The sequence below is a fragment of the Notolabrus celidotus genome, chromosome 12 (assembly GCF_009762535.1).
Source record: "Notolabrus celidotus isolate fNotCel1 chromosome 12, fNotCel1.pri, whole genome shotgun sequence".
NCBI lineage: Eukaryota > Metazoa > Chordata > Actinopteri > Labriformes > Labridae > Notolabrus > Notolabrus celidotus.
The window spans coordinates 22,684,288-22,702,478 of NC_048283.1; the positions used below are offsets into that span (position 1 = coordinate 22,684,288).

The window sequence follows — 18,191 nt, forward strand, 5'->3', positions numbered from 1 at the left end:
CTCACTGTTGCAGACTTTGACCAGCTCTGCTCTGAAGACCAGAAAACTACAACTATCATCACGATCCCTTTGAACATGTGCTTTAGTGACCTACACAAGTGTAAAGTTTCTCTTTTGCTTCTAATTTAACCATTAATTCTAGTACATTTGAATTTTTCATCAATCATTGCATTACAAACAGACATGACTCTGTAGTGGAAGTCTGCATTTAAAACAGACATGACTCTGTAGTGGAAGTCTGCATTTAAAACAGACATGACTCTGTAGTGGAAATCACTGCATTAAAAACAGACATGACTCTGTAGTGGAAGTCACTGCATTAAAAACAGACATGACTCTGTAGTGGAAGTCACTGCATTAAAAACAGACATGACTCTGTAGTGGAAATCACTGCATCCACAAATGCAGGTTCAAACTGAACCTTGCAAAGAAGAAACTATATATAAACATGCTCCAGAACCACCAGAGATTTTGCTGGACCTGAGCCCGTTTAATATGGACTGAGGGGAAGTGGAGAACTATCCTATGGTCTGATGAATTATCTGATGTTCTTTTTGGAAATCATGGACGCTGTGTCCTCCGCTCTATAAAAGGAGAAGGACCACCCGGCTTGTTGTTAGCTCACAGCTCAAAACCAGCGTCCCTGATGGTATGGAGATCATAAGAGTCCATGGCATGGGTAGCTTCCACATCTGTGAAGGCTCCATTAATGCTGAACATTATAAACAGAGTTCAGTTTGTGTTTAATGACTGTAACCTGATGGTGTTGTCTGTTTGGTGTATTTCTGTAAAGCCTGCTCTCCATCAGTCTCACCTCATTCCTCACCTCAGCACCTGTTTCCCATGGCAACGCCTTCCCCTCACCAATAAATGACTCTTTTTCAAAAGAGGATGTTCACCATGGCAACAAATTCCTGACAACATGAGTCTGTATCCCCATGGTGACAGCTTTATAAAGCCCTGTGAGACACACAACAGTCCCCTCTGACAGAGGGTACACCTGGACTTTATCAGCTGTCAGTCAGAAACACACCCCCCCTCCTCCAGCATGAAGGTGTGATATATCACTATCTGGGTTTTCTCTTTCTGGCACTTGTTCTTTCTGTATTACAGCATGTTAATCCAAAGTGTGTTTAACCTCATGTTTCTTGTTTCTCACATCTTAGTTTGCTCTTTGTAAACTGACGCTCTGCTGACAGCGACTTCTCCACCCTGGGTTAAGCTCGACCTCCTCATTCATGGTTGATGACGCCAAACAACGTAAGCTACCCGGGTAAGTTGAGCTCACTTCATTTACTTTTTTATGCTTAACACTTAATTGTGTCAACATTATACATACATGAGATACATTTCTTACAGGTTCAACCCTTTTTAACACAATATTTTGTTTAAAATTGTGTGACCCTCCACCAATACAAAATCAGAAAATAGATTATATAAAAAATAAGATAGAAAGAAAAGGGAAAGAAAGGGGGAAAAAAAGAAGGACATATAAAAATAATCAAAACTAAGATTAAAAAATACATAAATAAATGTAAAGACAATCAAACATAAAAAACTAATAAAAAAAAGTTGAGCTCATTTAAGTATTAATCCAGACTGTCAGGCCCTGAGTTTTGCACCTCAACAGTGTGAGGAACCTGACCAGCCAACATGCTGAAACCATAGACTGTAAATAAAAAGGCTGAAACCAAATGAGATCGTCACAGACATAGGCACAGACATAGAAGCAAAAGAACAAGAATAAGGGCAGAAAAAATAGTAAAAAGGATAAAATAAAATAAATAAAAATAGATAAAATACAAATTTAAAGGTATATACTAATAGAATGCCACAGGAAGTCATTCCTGCCTGTACATCAGACTGTACAACTCCTCCCTCTGATCACTGAACAATAACCTGTACTTGCAATAACCGTGCAATACACTGTGCAATACACTGTGCAATACACTGTGCAATATCCCTGCCACTTTAACATCCTTATATATCACCTTAATTCCCAGTGCTTTGTACATAGGTAATTCTAACTATTCTGCACTTCTGTATATACTTTATTTTCATTTTCATTTTCATTTTCATTTTCATTTTCATTTTCATTTTCATTTTTCTTTTTCATCTTTATTCTATTTCATTTTATTTTATTTTAATTAAATTTTATTCATATTTATATATTATTTTATTCCTTCTTCTATTAAAATCATCGTTGTCGACCTGCCCCCCATCCAGGACTTGTACCGGTCCCGGGCCAGGAAACGGGCAGGTTACATCACCGCTGACCCCTCACACCCTGGACACAAATTCTTCAAACTCCTCCCCTCCGGCAGGCGCTACAGATCACTGTGCGCCAAAACAACCCGCCATAAGAACAGTTTCTTCCCCCAGGCTGTCACTCTGATGAACACAAAACCATAACACTGTCAGATAAATACTCTCTGTAAATATACATGTAAATATACAATGCAACAATTCTCCAAGCAGAATTTCATATTTCTATTTTTTGTATTATTTAACTTCTATTTTTTTTAATGTAAAAACTAACTCTGCAACTCACCACTGCACTTTTTCATATTTTTTTGACTGTACATATTAGTCATGCCTATTTGTTGTTCTTTTGTATTTATAGCTGATGTTATTGTTATTATTTTTATTTTATGCTTTATCTTATTCCTTGTAAAAAAGACAGCACAGTTTACCTAAGTCAAATTCCTTGTGTGTTCAAGCATACCTGGCCAATAAAGCTGATTCTGATTCTGATTCTGATATCTAACTTTCTTACATAGTGTTTATAAGAGCTCTGTAATGACCAAATTTCCCTCCCTGGGAAAGTGCTATATATAAATATTTATAATTATAAATGTTACACATGGTTTAAATAGGAACAATTAAACAGGCAGTTTGGACATGTGATGCAGGAGTGACAGGTTATTATCAGTGTGTATTTATGTTTAATGCTTCAGCATGGAGGAGCTTTTTATAGCACTGTAACCAGGTCACAAGGGCATTGAATATTAGATCAATAATTAAAGGAATGACTCTGATGAAGAGAGAGAGAGAGAGAGAGAGAGAGAGAGAGAGAGAGAGAGAGAGAGTAGTCCGGGGCAGCTAAACTCAGAGTAGAGATGCCCTCGTCTGCAGCTTCTCCAGACTCTGTGTAAACTTTTCACTGATCTTCCTCTGATATAAAGAAATGCATCCGGTGAAATACATCTTCCTATTTCTAATCCTCTCCCTCTCTGCTCAACCTTTCTTTTCTTTCTGGTGATAACGTTCCCTCGTATCTGTTGAGCAGTAAACAGTTGATATGTACGTCACAAGAAATGCCATAATGTCTTATTTTGCAGACAGCGTCTGGGTAACTACAAAAGCATCCTAAAAATAAGTTTAAAATAAGACAAATTTAACAATAACTGTCCTCTGTTCTTCATGGAAACCCTCATCAGACTCTGCTGGATTAACCAGGACCAGCTGCCTCCTGATTATGCAGTAAGAACCTCAGCATTTACCTTCAGCTCCACAAACCTTCCAGGTAACAGTGTAAATGTGAACTGATTGTCCCCTCAGTGAACAGAAGGTGACATGAAGCTGCTGTGTCTCTCCCTCAGACTGTAAATCCTCTCAGGTGATGGTCTCTCTGAGCTCAGCTCTAAACTGCTGCTTCTTTATCTGCAGGCCGAGCTTTCTCCTGATTGCTCCGTGTCTCCATGACAGAGACGGATTCACTTCTGCAGCTTTCCCCCTGTGGAGTTATTACCTCTGCATCCACACATGCTGATTACATCTGTTCGACCCCGCGCTCACACACACAGGAACACACTCAGGCTGCTGCTCTGCTGTTCAACAACACCCTCCTTCATCCTGCACAACATCACGTCCTGCCTCTTCCTCCTCAGCCAACAGCTCTGGACTTTCTCTCTCTGCAGATCCTGGTAGCAATGTGGTGTTTCAGTGCATAATGTTTTTAAAAAGGGCCTAAAATATCAACATAATTTAGACCCTGTAATCCGGCCTGAACCGGCCTCTGCAGGGATCAGGATAATCTTGCTTTAAAGATCTCAGGAACACAAACTGAAGCTTTGAACTGCAAAAAATTCTAAAGGTCAGAGGTCAGTGCACTCCAGGAAACAGAGTCTGCACCATGAACATTAACATAGGTTCTCATCATCACACACACTCTATTTTCCAGCCTATAAAACAGCCGTGGGATCACTGCAGAGTAAACATTTAATACGTGAAAACTTCAGTTTCTAATTAACATCCTGAGACGATCTCAGAACTTTTCAGATCAGCAGCTCAGACTCAGACTGTTCCTGATCGGACGTCTCGATCCATCACAGTCCAGCTGCCGCTCTGATTATCTCTGCTGACAGCTGGGCTCTCATTACAGACGACTGAATGGACTCACTTTGTCTCGTTTGGTACGTTTCATTGGACTGAGGGTGAAACACACAGGAGAGGAGCTCAGGGAGTGTCAGAGGACAATACCATGCACTGATGGAAACACATGATGGTGATAGAAAGATGAACCATGATGGGATAAATAAAAGCTTCACACTCTCATCTCACACATAGAGAGGACACATTTTGGAGAAAGACTCAGTTTCCGTCTTACTTTTGTCACATTTAAAGGACTGAAGTGAGCTCAGCTGAGAGAACACATGTTGGGATCAGGTGCAGACTCTTTGTGCTCTTCTGCATCTAAACACAGCCGTGCAATGCAAACGCTCGTCACCTGTCCATTATGTGTGCATCATAAAGTATATCACTGTTCCTCTCTGTTGATCAGCTGTTCATCACGCATTCATGTTGCTATTAATGCACTCAGGTGGAGCTTTGTATACATGCAGGTATCAGCTTCCTCCTCCACCTCCTCCTGCAGCCCTCCCCGCTGCTCCTCTCCATCGTCCTGCAGCCTTAACCCGCTCTGGCATCCTCGTTATTGGAGCTGCTTTCACTCGTTAATTCACCCTGAGCTGAGGCAGCCAGGATTCAGATAAGGTCTCTCTCTCTGTGTGTGTGTGTGTGTGTGTGAGGACGGGGACACTCCTACTATGCTTCAGCACAGCCTTATCAGTCCTCTAGAATATGGAGACCACATCCCTCTGCCTGCTCACAGTCTAACCCATCTCCTGACTGAGAACAGTACCTAAACACAGATTTTAATTCACAAAGGAAGAGTTCACTTTGTGTGTTTGTGTGTTCAGAGTTTATATACCCTCAGACCTTTTATTTAGGGAATTCTCCCTGTGTGTTTAGGCGTTAAAGTTGGATTCTTTAGTCAAATATTCAGCCTCAGATTTTCTCCACTTTTGAACTTCATATGTGTCTTTGATTTTACAGTAAAGACAGTAACTCATGTTGGGTTGTGGACTGAAGCACAGGAGGCTCTGCTGAGACAGGAGACAGGTACAGCTATAAAAAAAGAAGGTGAACTAGTTCTAATTATAGTCTTTGAGTGAGCTGAACTTTGAACTCCTTCATTTTGAGTGTGACCTGGCACAACTAAATAGGTCAGCTTATTTAACAGTGCATACAAATCTTTACAGAGAGAAAAGGGAGAGTACTGCTTCATCAGAAAAGTCTGCACACAGTTAGAAGTTAAACCAAAGTAAAGACGTAAAAGATGAAAACAACAGGTTGGTTTAAAAAATGCACGTGTGTTTGAGTCCCAGATTTCAGATTGAGAGATGTAAAAGCGTCCCAGCTTCTTGGTGATAGTTTGTAGTGTGTTTTGTTGCAGACAGCTGACTGAGACGCCTCAGTTTGTAAAAACGTGAATAATGCAGATTAAAAGAATCACTGTGAGACCCAAAGGAGGGAAAGGTTCCCAGGGCCATGCTCCGGCATCTCCAGGTGGCAGCCTCAACTTGAAGGATCTGATGAGAATGTTTGAGGGCAGAGAGGTTGTTTCTGTATGCATAGATCCTCCTCCCCCTCCTCTTCCTCCTCTCCTCCTCCTCTTCCTCTGGTCTCAGAGGAGAGGTCAGGGTCACGCTCAGGGTCATCCTCCTTGTGTTTCTTCCTCTCTGCCTGCAGCTGGATGAAGGGTCAGCCCATCAAAGCGTGGATTAAATGCTCTATAATGTGTGTGCGTGGATTCTCCCACAGCCTGGCCTTGCCTCTCTCTGCTCTGCAGTCATGAATACACATTAGAGGCGCCGCGTTGGAGAGGTCGCCGGTTCAAAGCAGTAATCATGTTTCCATATTTGAACTCTTTCCACCTCTGTTTGACATTGGCTCTCATGTTGTTTCTCATGCAGCGAGCGGGGCTGCACATTCACGCTGCCATGCTTACCACCAACCCTAATCTGTAGATCTGGGCCTCGGGGCGTCTCTGTCAGGCCTGCAGGCCACTGACATGCCGTATTGATCTAACAACTCACTCTTTCGGAGACCTCTGAAGGCAAACACCGCCCCACCATGTGACTGGCACTACTCCAGCTTAAATATGATTACTGCTTCTTATATAACTCTCATCACGCCGTCTCCAGCACGAGGACTTTCAAACCACTTCTTAGCGAAAGTTTCAAACTTCAATCTGACTTTAGATTGGCTCTCCTGCAGATAAAGGAAAGTAAAACAGGAGGCAGGGAGCAGGGGAATGGATTAGCATTAGCATATGTAAGAAAATGACTGAGCCGTGGTGCTCTGAGAAAGATAACAGGCAGCAACCTTTGACACTTGTTTCCGAGCCGAGAAAAGAAGTATGGAGCTCCTTCCTTTCTTGTTTTCTGCAGATGAATATGCTTACACTCCTGCCGAACAGGAGGAGACATATCGTCCCATGCAGAGCGGCCAATATCCGGCGGAGCTCTTTTGATCCGTGGAGATTGTAACAGAGCTCTGATAAATCTCCCGGCTGCACGACGTCCTTGGCTGTGCTGAAAACTCTGGATTAAAACATCCTCCTCTCGCCAAGGTGATGAGTGGATGGAGGGTGTAATTGGGCCTTAGAAACCAGACACCCTCTCCTGCAGCCTCTCTTTCCCTCCCCCTCTCCTCCTCTCTCTCTCTGTCTCTCTGTCTCTCTCTCTCTCTCTCTCTCTCTCTCTCTCTCTCTCTCTCTCTCTCTCTCTCTCAGGGTTTCAGTGAGATAAAGACAAAATGGATGGCTGCAATAGTAATGAAACAACTGGCTGCAGCGGCTCAAGATGGGCTCAAGATGGACGTGAGAGCAAAGCAACGACAGAGTGAGTCCCGTTGAGTTAAATCACCTCTGGATTGTCTTATTTTCAGCGTCTCAGGGTTTTAGCTTAGCTCATTACCTTATCATCAGTCTCACTGAGAGAAAAAGTAAAATATGCTGATGACTTCTCGGAGGTTGGGGAGTTTTCGGCAGTCTCAGGAGTTTTGTGCCGATCGTTTACCACGTGAAGTCATTATACGGCGAACAGCCCTTTTGTTATCTCGGCGAGGCAGTCTGTTGTAAATAGCTCTGAAGTTATCTGGGCGGCACAGTCACTCGGAAAGGAGTAATTGGATAATTAATTTAGTCACGGACAGGTCAAACGGATTTTTGTCTCCTCTGCCGTTCTGTGAGCGGAAGGTCTCGTGGACACGAGATTGATGTGTGCCACCGCGGGGTAATTAAAGAGCCTCCGTGTGACTGTTTGTAATGAGAACACACGAGAGGTGACTCAGGTGAGACAAACACACAGGACATGTGAGAGGAACGTCAGACATAAGAAGCTGATCAGAGGACCTCTTCACACCTGGCAGGACGATCTGTTCTCTCTGATCAGAGAGATGATCAGGTACATTTACATGGAGCAACTCGTGTTCAAAAGAGACCTGAGCAGTGTCGGGTAACGTAACCTGTAATAGTTACATAACGTTGCAACATTACAGTCGATAAATTGTGGTGCTTTCCTGCATGGAACTTCCAGAACTTCCACCAGACCCGGTCCGGATCCGATCCGCTGTGGTTTGGCTCCGTGCTCTCTCGTCTGTCAACACCCACCAGTTGTGTTTTTGGAACGCAGCACAGAGCAGGCGCGCCGGACAGCTGGAGTCATGTGACCGAGGTTTTCCTGCTGTAATTACTTAATCAAGGATTCTCCTCCTCCTTCTCTCCTCATCCATGTTGTCTTTATGGTCCTCTGAAAACCTCTGACCTGTTGACCCCAGGCCTGGCTCCGCTCATCACAACGGTTTGTTGTTGTAGTTAAATGAAATACGATCTGGTGATAACACAGAGTGTTTTATTCTGAAAATTAACCAGATGTTTTCATTTTGTTTTGGTGCCTGACTTCCTGTCCCGCTCCATCTGCTCTGTTGAGATTGATGCATTGTGCCCTGTTATCCAGCAAAAATAGTGCTTAAAGTGCTAAAAAGTCTTGTGTAGCTCCGACCTGCTGGATCAGGGACATAGCCGGAACGCAACGGAGTGGATCCAGTGGAAGTTAACACATTGACTAGAATAGAAACCTATCAGATCCGGTGCCGTGACAGATCTGAGATGGACTGGACACAGGTCTGGTGGAATTAAGACATTATCCTGACGTGCACCTCCTCCCAAATGTAACTACTCGTCGAAACAATGTGACTTTAAAATCCAGCTACAAGCTGAACCATGATGTCTCTGCACCGTTGAGAGCGCATGTACGTGACATTTAAAAAAGAGACATATTTAAAGGTAAAAATCCAGATTAAATCTCTTTAATAGTCCACACACCAGAGGAGGATGAATCCGAGTCTCCTCCACATGTCACCTACACTCAGCAATTCTGAACCTGATGTGATTCAGTCCATCCATCACTTGATTTTCAGTTTTTGATCAGGTAATCTCTGAACACGTTCTGCTGCTCTTCAGAGCTCGGTGCCGTCCTGAGAGGCTCTCACGGTGACGAGGTTAAGCCTCCTAAATTTGCTCCCAAAGCTCTCCTTCATAATTTTACTGCTGCATGATCGTCTCAGAGACAGAGGAGGATTTTTAAAGACACCAGGAGTTAAAGGTGTCTGCAGAAACATGACGTTGCAAACCTTTACTCATATATCTATAAAGCTTCACTCACATCTTTAGCATGTTAGTGCTACGTTCTTTTGCATGAATTTTATTGGATTTTTTTGTTCTCATCTGAACGTCCCAGATTTCACATCATTGTTTCCTGCAGGTTAAGATTATGTTGAATCCTTGAAGTCCCGCTATGATGGAATATTTCCCCAAATAATTATCTTATCTTGTTGGACCCAGATTCATTTTATGTGCGCAAAAAACTAAGTTATTATCTTGTGCACATAAAATGAATGTATCTTGAGAGGACATGTTTTTTATTTCTGTGCACAAGAGTCATGTAGGCCTGATTCTGATGTCCCTTCCTGAGATCTCTTATAGCTCAAAGTTAGCCACGACCCTCTTCAGCACCTTTTAACCTATCCTACAGTACGGTGGCCCTGAAGACTGAGGCTCTAAAATCATTCAGCTTAAAGAACATCATGTAGAAAGCTTTAGATGCTGCAGGGCTTGAAATTTGTGTCACCATCACATCATGGAGCTGACTGACACATCTCCCAGCTGAAGTACCATGATGCAAAGTTTTTACTGACCGACGCAAGTTCAAATGTGCGTCCATGCTCTGGACTCTGAGGTGATAGATTTCTGACCATCCAAACATGATCATCCAATAGTTGGAAGTATTTGTCACATCAGGCTGGTGTGGTGCACTGTGTGTCATACAAGCTGACTCAGGAGCTCTGACGTGCAGACAGGTATCAATCAACAACACATGCACAGCCCTGTGGATCTGATTCTGCAGAAGAAACCAGAATAACAGCCTTCACTGTAACTTCTAAAGCATCTCGAAGACGTGTTTCCTGCATGCTGCTCTTTTGAAACTCTCTGCATGTCAGGCCTTGTCCCGGTCTCATCTCATTACCAGAATAATAAAACCGGACCACACAGGAGGTCGTGATGCTCCCCTGCGCTCTGTGGCGTGGCTTCCAAAGAGGCCTCATTAAAGTGATTATTCTGATTAGTCTGTGAATGCATCCTGCAGTGAAAAGCTCTAATCATCACACGCTGCTACATCCAGCCCTGATTGACATCTAACCTCTCAGTTCACACAGAAACACTACCTGCATCCACGCTGAATCTGGGAATTAGCCAAACAAGCTGGTCATTAAATCCTTCTATTGAAGGAGACACAATGCAGAGGAAGTGAAGGTGCAGCGCTTCAAAGCAGAGCGGCCTCATTGTAATGTTTGTCATGTTGTTTTAATGATTTCATGCTGAGAGGAAAAGCCAAAAGCTCATCCCGCAGGAAGCTTTGGAAACAGAAGCTTGGTGTCTGATTTCCGGAAGAATGAGAGAAACAAACAAACTCACTTTAACAGTGTGAGAGAACTCAGTCTAAATACTTGACAAAAAACAGGATGAAGCAAAAAACAAGGATACATCAGTGTGCAGAGATATTGAGATCCTGCAGGATTCAATTCTGAGCAGCAAAGAGACGCAGAGATTGAGAAGTGCTCGATGGTCCACCGCAGCATGTGACGAATGATGGTCTGACGTGAGGACTCCATCAGCGGTTGATTTCTGGACTTCAGGCACTGCTTCAAAGTGTCGCGACCCGGCTCAGGTTGTCTGAGTGACTTTGTAGAGACCTGATCCTTCTTAAATCAATGAACATATTATTTAATTTTGACTTTTTTGAGATGTTTGAAACAAAAGGACCAACAAGACGTTAACATCTGTTTATTTTATTTTATTGAACCTCGTCCTCCTGCAACACACACGCACACACACACACACACACACACACACACACACACACACACACACACACACACACACACACACACACACACACACACACACACACACACACATACAGACACACGCAGGTTTACAGCCTCGGTCTGAAAGCATGTGCGTCTCTGTGCTGTGATGGAGGAAAATGACCCTCCATCAGAGAGCAGCCTTGATGAGAGCTGCAGTTGGAGGCTTTTAGTGTGTGTTGGTTAGACGATGTGTGTGTGTGTGTGTGTGTGTGTGTATGTGTGTGTGTGTGTTTGTGTGTGTGTGTGTGTGCGTGTGTGTCTGTGTGGTTAAGCGGGTGGAGGTAAGCACAGGTACGCTGAGCTGTGCACGGCTGAGACGCTGAGAGCTTTTAATCTCCATCAAGGCTGCATAATGCCACATTTCAGATCTGATTTGATTTGACGTCTCTCGCCTGGGCCTTAATCACCTGCCCACGGCCGCCGCCCGCTGCGACTGCTGACATTACTCCCCCCCTTCTCACCCCTCCTCCCCGCCTCCTCACCTTCCTGAACTCACAGCCACAGCTCTTAAAAGCAGGAGCAGGTTTCTGTTGAACACACTGGATTTATTCTGAGACGTGTAACAGACCTGACGGCTGCATTTATCAGAAACCTCTTTAGGAAACAGAAAACATCTGAAGAGGACAAATGCTGAAATACCAAAGGAAGGAATGTGATGATGCAGGATATATATGTAAATATTTATTATTTCAAGCAGATTAATAGTTGCTGGAATCAATAGATGCATGGCTTGACTGAAGTTTGCATGCATGAGTAAATAAATACAAGTAGGCATGATTTATACATGAATACATAAACAAATTAATATAGAAATGAATAAATATATTAATGAGAAGTTAAGGAAAGTAAAAGAAAAATAGATTATCTTACAAAATTGATGCAAAAATGTAAATATTTTAAGCTTAAATCATTTTAAGAAAACTAAAAAATACAATGAACTATATAACTGAAATAATATAACAGAATAATAGGTTATTAGTGTGTCAGTAAATGTATTTGCTTACTCATGCACTAATAACATATTAATATGTAAGGGCTAAAGTAAAGTTAACAGGACGTTATCCAAACTAGAATCCCAACAGGGTGAGCAGGACTCAGCTCGTCTCCTCTTTGAACCTTGGGTCTGTTATCTCTACCTCCTCTGGTTTCAGTAACTTTGTAGAGATCAGCAGCTTAGAGATACTCTCTCCAGCTCTGGATTGCAGGACAGGATGTTTCTCCACTTTTCCCTCTCAGAGATGGTCGGGGTCCAGTAGCTCCTCAGGCTGCTCTCACATCTGTGCGCGCTAAGTCGAGACGGTGATCAAACAGCTGACTATCACAAAGGTGCACAGAGAAGCCTCTGAGTCTAAAGGCTGCTTTCCAGGGCTGCCCTGCAGGAACACAGGTAAACAAAAAAAACACAGGTACAAATGAATACATTCATCGAGACATTCGTGCATACAGTATTTGATCGTTCTCCAGTTCTGAGATCTGGTTGGAAGGGTTGATATGTTTGTTGGGAGGAAACGCCCTCTACATAGGTGGGATATTTTGTGGCTTCATCCAATGACACACGAGGATCAGCCTACAGAGTGATATAAGACGTGGTGATTTAAAGTCTATGTGGAAGTGAAGAGTCAGACTGAGGCTTATGACCACTGTGCATGAGGATGTGACAGAAAGTTTTCAAAACTTTGGTCTTATCAAGATTTAAAAAACCCTTCTTGAGAATTTTTTAAATTGAGGACTCTCTTCAGGATCAAGGAGTGCAAAATCAAGACTGTTTTTCTTTCAGTGCATTAATAAATGACAAAGTAAGAAACCATCTGTTTCTCCCCCACAAAAAATGTAACCAGTGGTTGATGCAGATAAATAAAAAACAGAAAGAAGAAATAATCGAAAACATTGATAATTGGTTTTCTCCTTCCTTTATAAAGAAAATAACATTAAAAGAGAAAAAGAAGAAGTACAGCAGATGAATAACTCAGGTACACCGCAAGCAGAGAGTTATTGAAGAGTATTGACGGCGTTCAGGTTGGACACAGTAAGAAGACCTGTTTCACTCGCACACTGACTCCTGTCCTTGTTAACAATCAAAAACAGAGATTAGATACACAACAACACACACGATCGAAGGCTGAGAGGATGAGAGGGAGGAAGAGGAGGAGAGGAGGATGAGGAGGAGGAGCGGCTTGTCCTTGGGAAAATAAACAAAATGACTACATCTGAAGAAGTAATATTGCTGCTGTGAGTGGGAGAGTGAGCAAAGAAACATGATAGAGAGAGAGAGATAAATATAAAAATATAAATATGTAAAAGTGATTCCTAGGAGTTTACTACATGGAAAAAATCGAAGACGCCGCATCCATGAAGTGATTCTGAGCCCATGCAGTGACTTCCACTACAGAGTCATGTCTGTTTTTAATGCAGGAACTTCCACTACAGAGTCATGTCTGTTTTTAATGCAGTGACTTCAACTAAAAGTCATGTCTGTTTTTAATTCAGTGACTTCAACTAAAAGTCATGTCTGTTTTTAATGCAGTTACTTCCACTACAGAGTCATGTCTATTTTTAGTGCAGGAACTTCCACTACAGAGTCATGTCTGTTTTTAATGAAGTTACTTCCACTACAGAGTCATGTCTGTATTTAATGCAGTGCTGCCTGAGGGCCTGAAGATCAGGTCCATCTAGTCTTGGTTTGGGCCCTGCCCCCTGTAGCACAGAGATCTCTCCAGATGTCTTCCCTCAGCGGTATGAACCTGAAATGGAAATTGATGTTCTTGTGATTTTCTTGTAATTAACGGGCCTTAAGTTTGCTTAAATCACAACATCAGGATGCAGATTAGTCAAAAGTCAAAAGTCAAAAGTCAAGCTTTGTCAGGTCTGTCCTTAAGAGGAGAAGAAAACTATTTTTACAATGTTTTTTTTGTTGAATGGAGGTCTATGAAAGAGGATAAGAGACATTGATGTTTTTTTTTTTTTTTTTAGCTCTGACCTTCTTTACGGAATGTTCCATTTGTTCTCAGAATCAAAGACAGAATTCTGGAATTCTGTCTTTGATCTCAGAGTTCTAGAACACCTGCTGTTGCTCTCCATACAGACTGTTTTTCCTGCTGACACCTGATTGGTGGATACTCCATCATTTCTCATGCGTTCCAGGAAGTCAGGAAATCTAAATGCTGATTGTCTTTAGGGACACAGCATCAAGCAGATTTGTGTTTCAGTGTACATGTTTGATCTGGAACAGATTGTTAGCTGCTCTTCATGCAGAGAGAAAGAAATCCTCCTCAGATTAACAACCATGGAAGCCGTCATTATGCTGGATTGTGTTCCTCCTGCTTTTGCTCTCCATACAGACTTCAAACAGAATCTACATTTTTAATCTGTAAATAGATATCCGTTTTGTATAATCCAGCTGGATGAACACACATGACTCGCTGTGTTCTGCTTCATGTTCAGAGTCACACAAAGAGAGAAGCCTTCAGTGGAGCCCTGCAGCCTGAGCATCACATTTATGTGCAAATGCTTGGTGAGAGAATTCCCCCCGTGATTTTATTCATTGAAAAGTGAATCCTCGGAGGTTTGTGGCGGCTCTCGTCAGCGACCCTCTGAGTTATTCATAGGCCCTTTAGAAAGCTCGGCACTATCAAAAAACAGTTTGTTCATGATGTGCAGAAACATCAGTGTGGCCACCTTCCTCCTCCCTCTCTCTATCTCTCTCTCTCTGTTCAGGCCAAAGCTTAAAGCGCCGTCAATAAGAGACCACATAAAGCAATTAATGTGAATAGTTTAACCTTTCATTTCAGCTTCCTAGAGAAATCGTCGTGACTTCGTAACCCGGGTCATCAATAAAGACTCAGCTCATGAGTCGTTTCTCAAAGGTTAATAAGCGTAACCCTCTTTTCTGCGCTCTCCCAGCTGAAATCATGAGCCCATCAGATCCCTCCTCCCTCCCTGTCCATCTATTTGTGTTTTCATTAAACACATGTCTTTTATGAGCCAACGCTGCTCCTACAGATTGATCAGTCTGCTCCAGGAGAGTCTGACCGGATCAAATATACTCTCTTTAATGAGGCTTAGGGGAGCAGGAGGATGACTGACAATCTCTGATGTCCTGTAGTTTATATATTTTCCATCATCCTTCACCTGCTACCTCCTCTGATCACTGACATCCAAAATGTTGTTTACTTTTTAGACAAAGCAGCGGCTGTCAGGAAGGAGCATTAAGATTATCTTTGGACTGAAGTCTGAACTTCAACGAGAGGAAGATCCCGCTGCTTACCTGTGACTGCTTAACTGTGTCCAAAATGCAACCACAAGAATTTAAACTGGCACTGAACATAGTTACAGTTTAAGGATTCATTTTAAGATTTAACTGACTTTAGGCCCAGACAGATGAGCTGTATCACTGGCCTTAATACTTTTAATAAATCAGGTCCCAGCCTGAGACCTTGGAGTAAGACTCCTTAGTTTCAGTCTGCAGGTAAATGACTAAAAGTGAGAGTTTCTCTATGAGCATCTTTACCATGGAAGAGCCTGACATAGAAAATCAGGCTGCAAATTAAAAAACAACTTTATCATAAACTTTAAAAACATGCTTTATATTAATATTAACTCCCCCTAATTACCTCCTTAAACCATTAGTTTGTGTTGCCTTGACATGATCACATATAGACTCTATTTGTATAATATTTCCATGGTTTGTGCATGAAAGTTTGCTTTATATAGAGAAACATGTCAAGTTCTTTACTTAAAGCTGAGGTTGGTAGTCAGATTTAGATACACTTTTTGTTATACTGGTTAAAATGATCTTTATGTCCCGATGGCAATCATTACATTATGTGTTCTTAAAAAAGAGCGAAAAAGAGCCGCTATCTACAGCCAGAGTAAACCTGGGAAAACACCAACCAATCACCGTTTTTGGGTCCCAAAATGTTAAACCAATCAACTCCCGTCCTGTCGTTCTGCCCGCTGAGTACTAACAGCAGCCATGTTTGTTTGTGTTTTTAACTTTCACTATGATAATGTTTTGGTGAGGACCGGTTTTGAATCAGTCACGATCATATGGTCATGAATCAGCGGCGCTCGTGCATGGGAGCGGGGGCGTCGTTTTGGAGTCCCGAAGACATGCTACATTCAAATTCATGCTAGTTTTTCGAGACTACGAACCCAAGCTTTAAATCCATCAATCAAGCTTTATTTATAAAGTACCCTCGATACAAATCAAATGCAACCAAAGTGCTTTACAGCAATTGAAAACAAGAAAGAAGCAGAAATAAAATAATGGCAAGACATATTAAAAAACAAAGATGGATTGTAAAATAGAGAACAATGCACACCGACAACAATAAAATATGTATAGTTAAAATAAGTTATTGTCAAATTAATATTAAGAATATAAATAGTTAAAAAAAAATTAATTTAAAAAGGGTAAGGACAAGAGTTGAAAATAAAATTAAGGCTAAAACTATCAATAAACTTAGTAGATAATTGAAGATATATACAAATAGTGCATCTCCTTTAAGCTGAAAAACAAGGACAAAGATTAAGAAGAAGAATTCAAACAGAGTGGATCACAAAACTCAGTCACACCTGAACCTCAGCTCTATCACCCCTGCATGGATGCTACAGTTTTCTGAATCTTACAAAAGTTTCCTCAGGTCCTGCAAAGTTTTTAAAATCTTTCTAAATGTTCTTGTATCTTGCAAAGGTATCTTGAGAACTTAGAAAATGGTATACAACTAGCAAATCTTGCTAAATGTTCCCAGGTCTTGCATAAGTGTGTAGGGATCTTACAAAATTTGAGGTCTTGCAAAAGTTTCTCACGTGTAGCTGCTTTGCTCTGATTCAGAGGATAAAATAATCCACCGTTGTAATTTTCCTCAGGCCCTTTTTTTTCTCTCTGCAATATTGCAGGCCAAGCTCACACCATCACAGAGCTGTAATACATCATCACATCACAGCGTTCTTTCCCCGCTACGTAGGAAAACTTCATGCTGTGCATACTGGTCACACTTTGCATTGCAGGAAACTGGCTCTAAGATGCTAGCTAATGTTAGCCAGTTAACCTATTAACAGAATGAGTGGTGGGTTGACTTGGAGCGGAGAGGAGGTCAACGCCTCATGAACATTTGTGCAGATGAGCATGTTTGTAAAATGTTGGACGGGACTCACAAAAATACAGAAGGTTACAAACCCACAAAGTAAACTCTTACAGCAGGGATGGATCTTACAAAAGTTTATTGCAGAAGGATCTCAGGCCCTCGTACAGTGACTTTGTTATAACATTGAAACCCTTCCAGATGGAAACCTGACTTGTTAAAGGTGTACAGCCGTGCGTTTGTGCACGTAACAAGACAACACAGTCACCGTGCTGCTCCTGCGTGACTCAGCAAGGTTTGAGACTTCCTCATTTTGTGTCGTGATGTCTGAATCTGCTGCTTTGAGTTTATTCTCATTTAAACTCTGATAACTTAATGGCAACACTTCCTCTTTGATGTTTGCACTCGTGTTCAGTTTTTCTGTGTAATCAGAACAAGATTATTTTGTCATTTCTTCAACAAAGCTTGTTTTTGTGTTGACAGGAACACAGCGGCCCGGTGTCCACCTGTTAAATTAGGCCTCCTTCCTCTTAATGATGCTGCGTCTCGGTGAAGTACCTGCAGGCTCTGGGTGGAGGTAATTTATGGCGTCTGCTGAGGAGCAAACAGTAACATGCGGGCGGAGAAGGCAGCTGATCATTATTCATCTCTCTCTCCTTCTCAAACTCGTCCCACAGATTGCTGATACAGATACAGCCGGCTTCGTTTTGCTGAGCTTTCAACTTAAGTGGAGCAAAGCAGAAAGATTAATACTGTGAAAACAAAGATTTCTCCTCTTTTTTTAAATTAAATGACAAGATGCAATTTTCCACCCTGCTGGCTCGGAGCTGCGGCGGGGGAGGAGGCAGACGGTGGGGCAGAGGAGGGTGAGGGGGGCGTCTTGAGAGATTCTACTTTTCCCTCAGTGTCGTCTGGCAGGGGGTGGCAGCGCTCCATATGAACAGTCAGCATGCAGCATCTGATGAGCTGTCGGCAGGAGGAACACCATGTTGAAAAGAGAACACGCAGAGAAACACTAAAGAAAAGTAAAGAACAAAACTCTGGTTTCTGTCAGAATAGATTTGATTCTCGGCGGTGGGAGCTGAAGGCTGCCCGTCATGAAGAAGTCTGTAAATGTCAAAGAAGAACAGAGCTCCACCTATCTGAGGTGAGCTCTCATATGTTCACAGAAACTAAAGGATGGTTCTGTTTCTTTACAGCAGCATGCAGAGCTGCAGCTCTCTGATGTGCAGGTCACTCCCACACCATCAAACCTCCACCCTCCTCCTGCTGCACCCTCAGGCTCCTGCAGTGAGTCAGGGGGTCGGGGGAGTCTGACTCGGGGTCAGGTTT

The 18,191-nt window shown here is 42.3% G+C and overlaps 1 long non-coding RNA gene across 3 annotated transcripts; it reads left to right on the plus strand.

Moving 5' to 3' along the window:
- Positions 1–947: 947 nt before the first annotated feature.
- Positions 948–17,379, plus strand: LOC117823485. Of its 3 annotated transcripts, none has more exons than XR_004633414.1 (3): positions 948–1,054; positions 1,167–1,273; positions 17,343–17,379. It is a non-coding gene; the product is annotated as an uncharacterized LOC117823485 (long non-coding RNA). The 3 variants fall into 3 exon arrangements; XR_004633413.1 differs by lacking the exon at positions 17,343–17,379 and adding an exon at positions 3,441–3,524; XR_004633412.1 differs by lacking the exon at positions 17,343–17,379 and adding an exon at positions 2,227–2,275.
- The last annotated feature ends 812 nt before the right edge of the window (positions 17,380–18,191 follow it).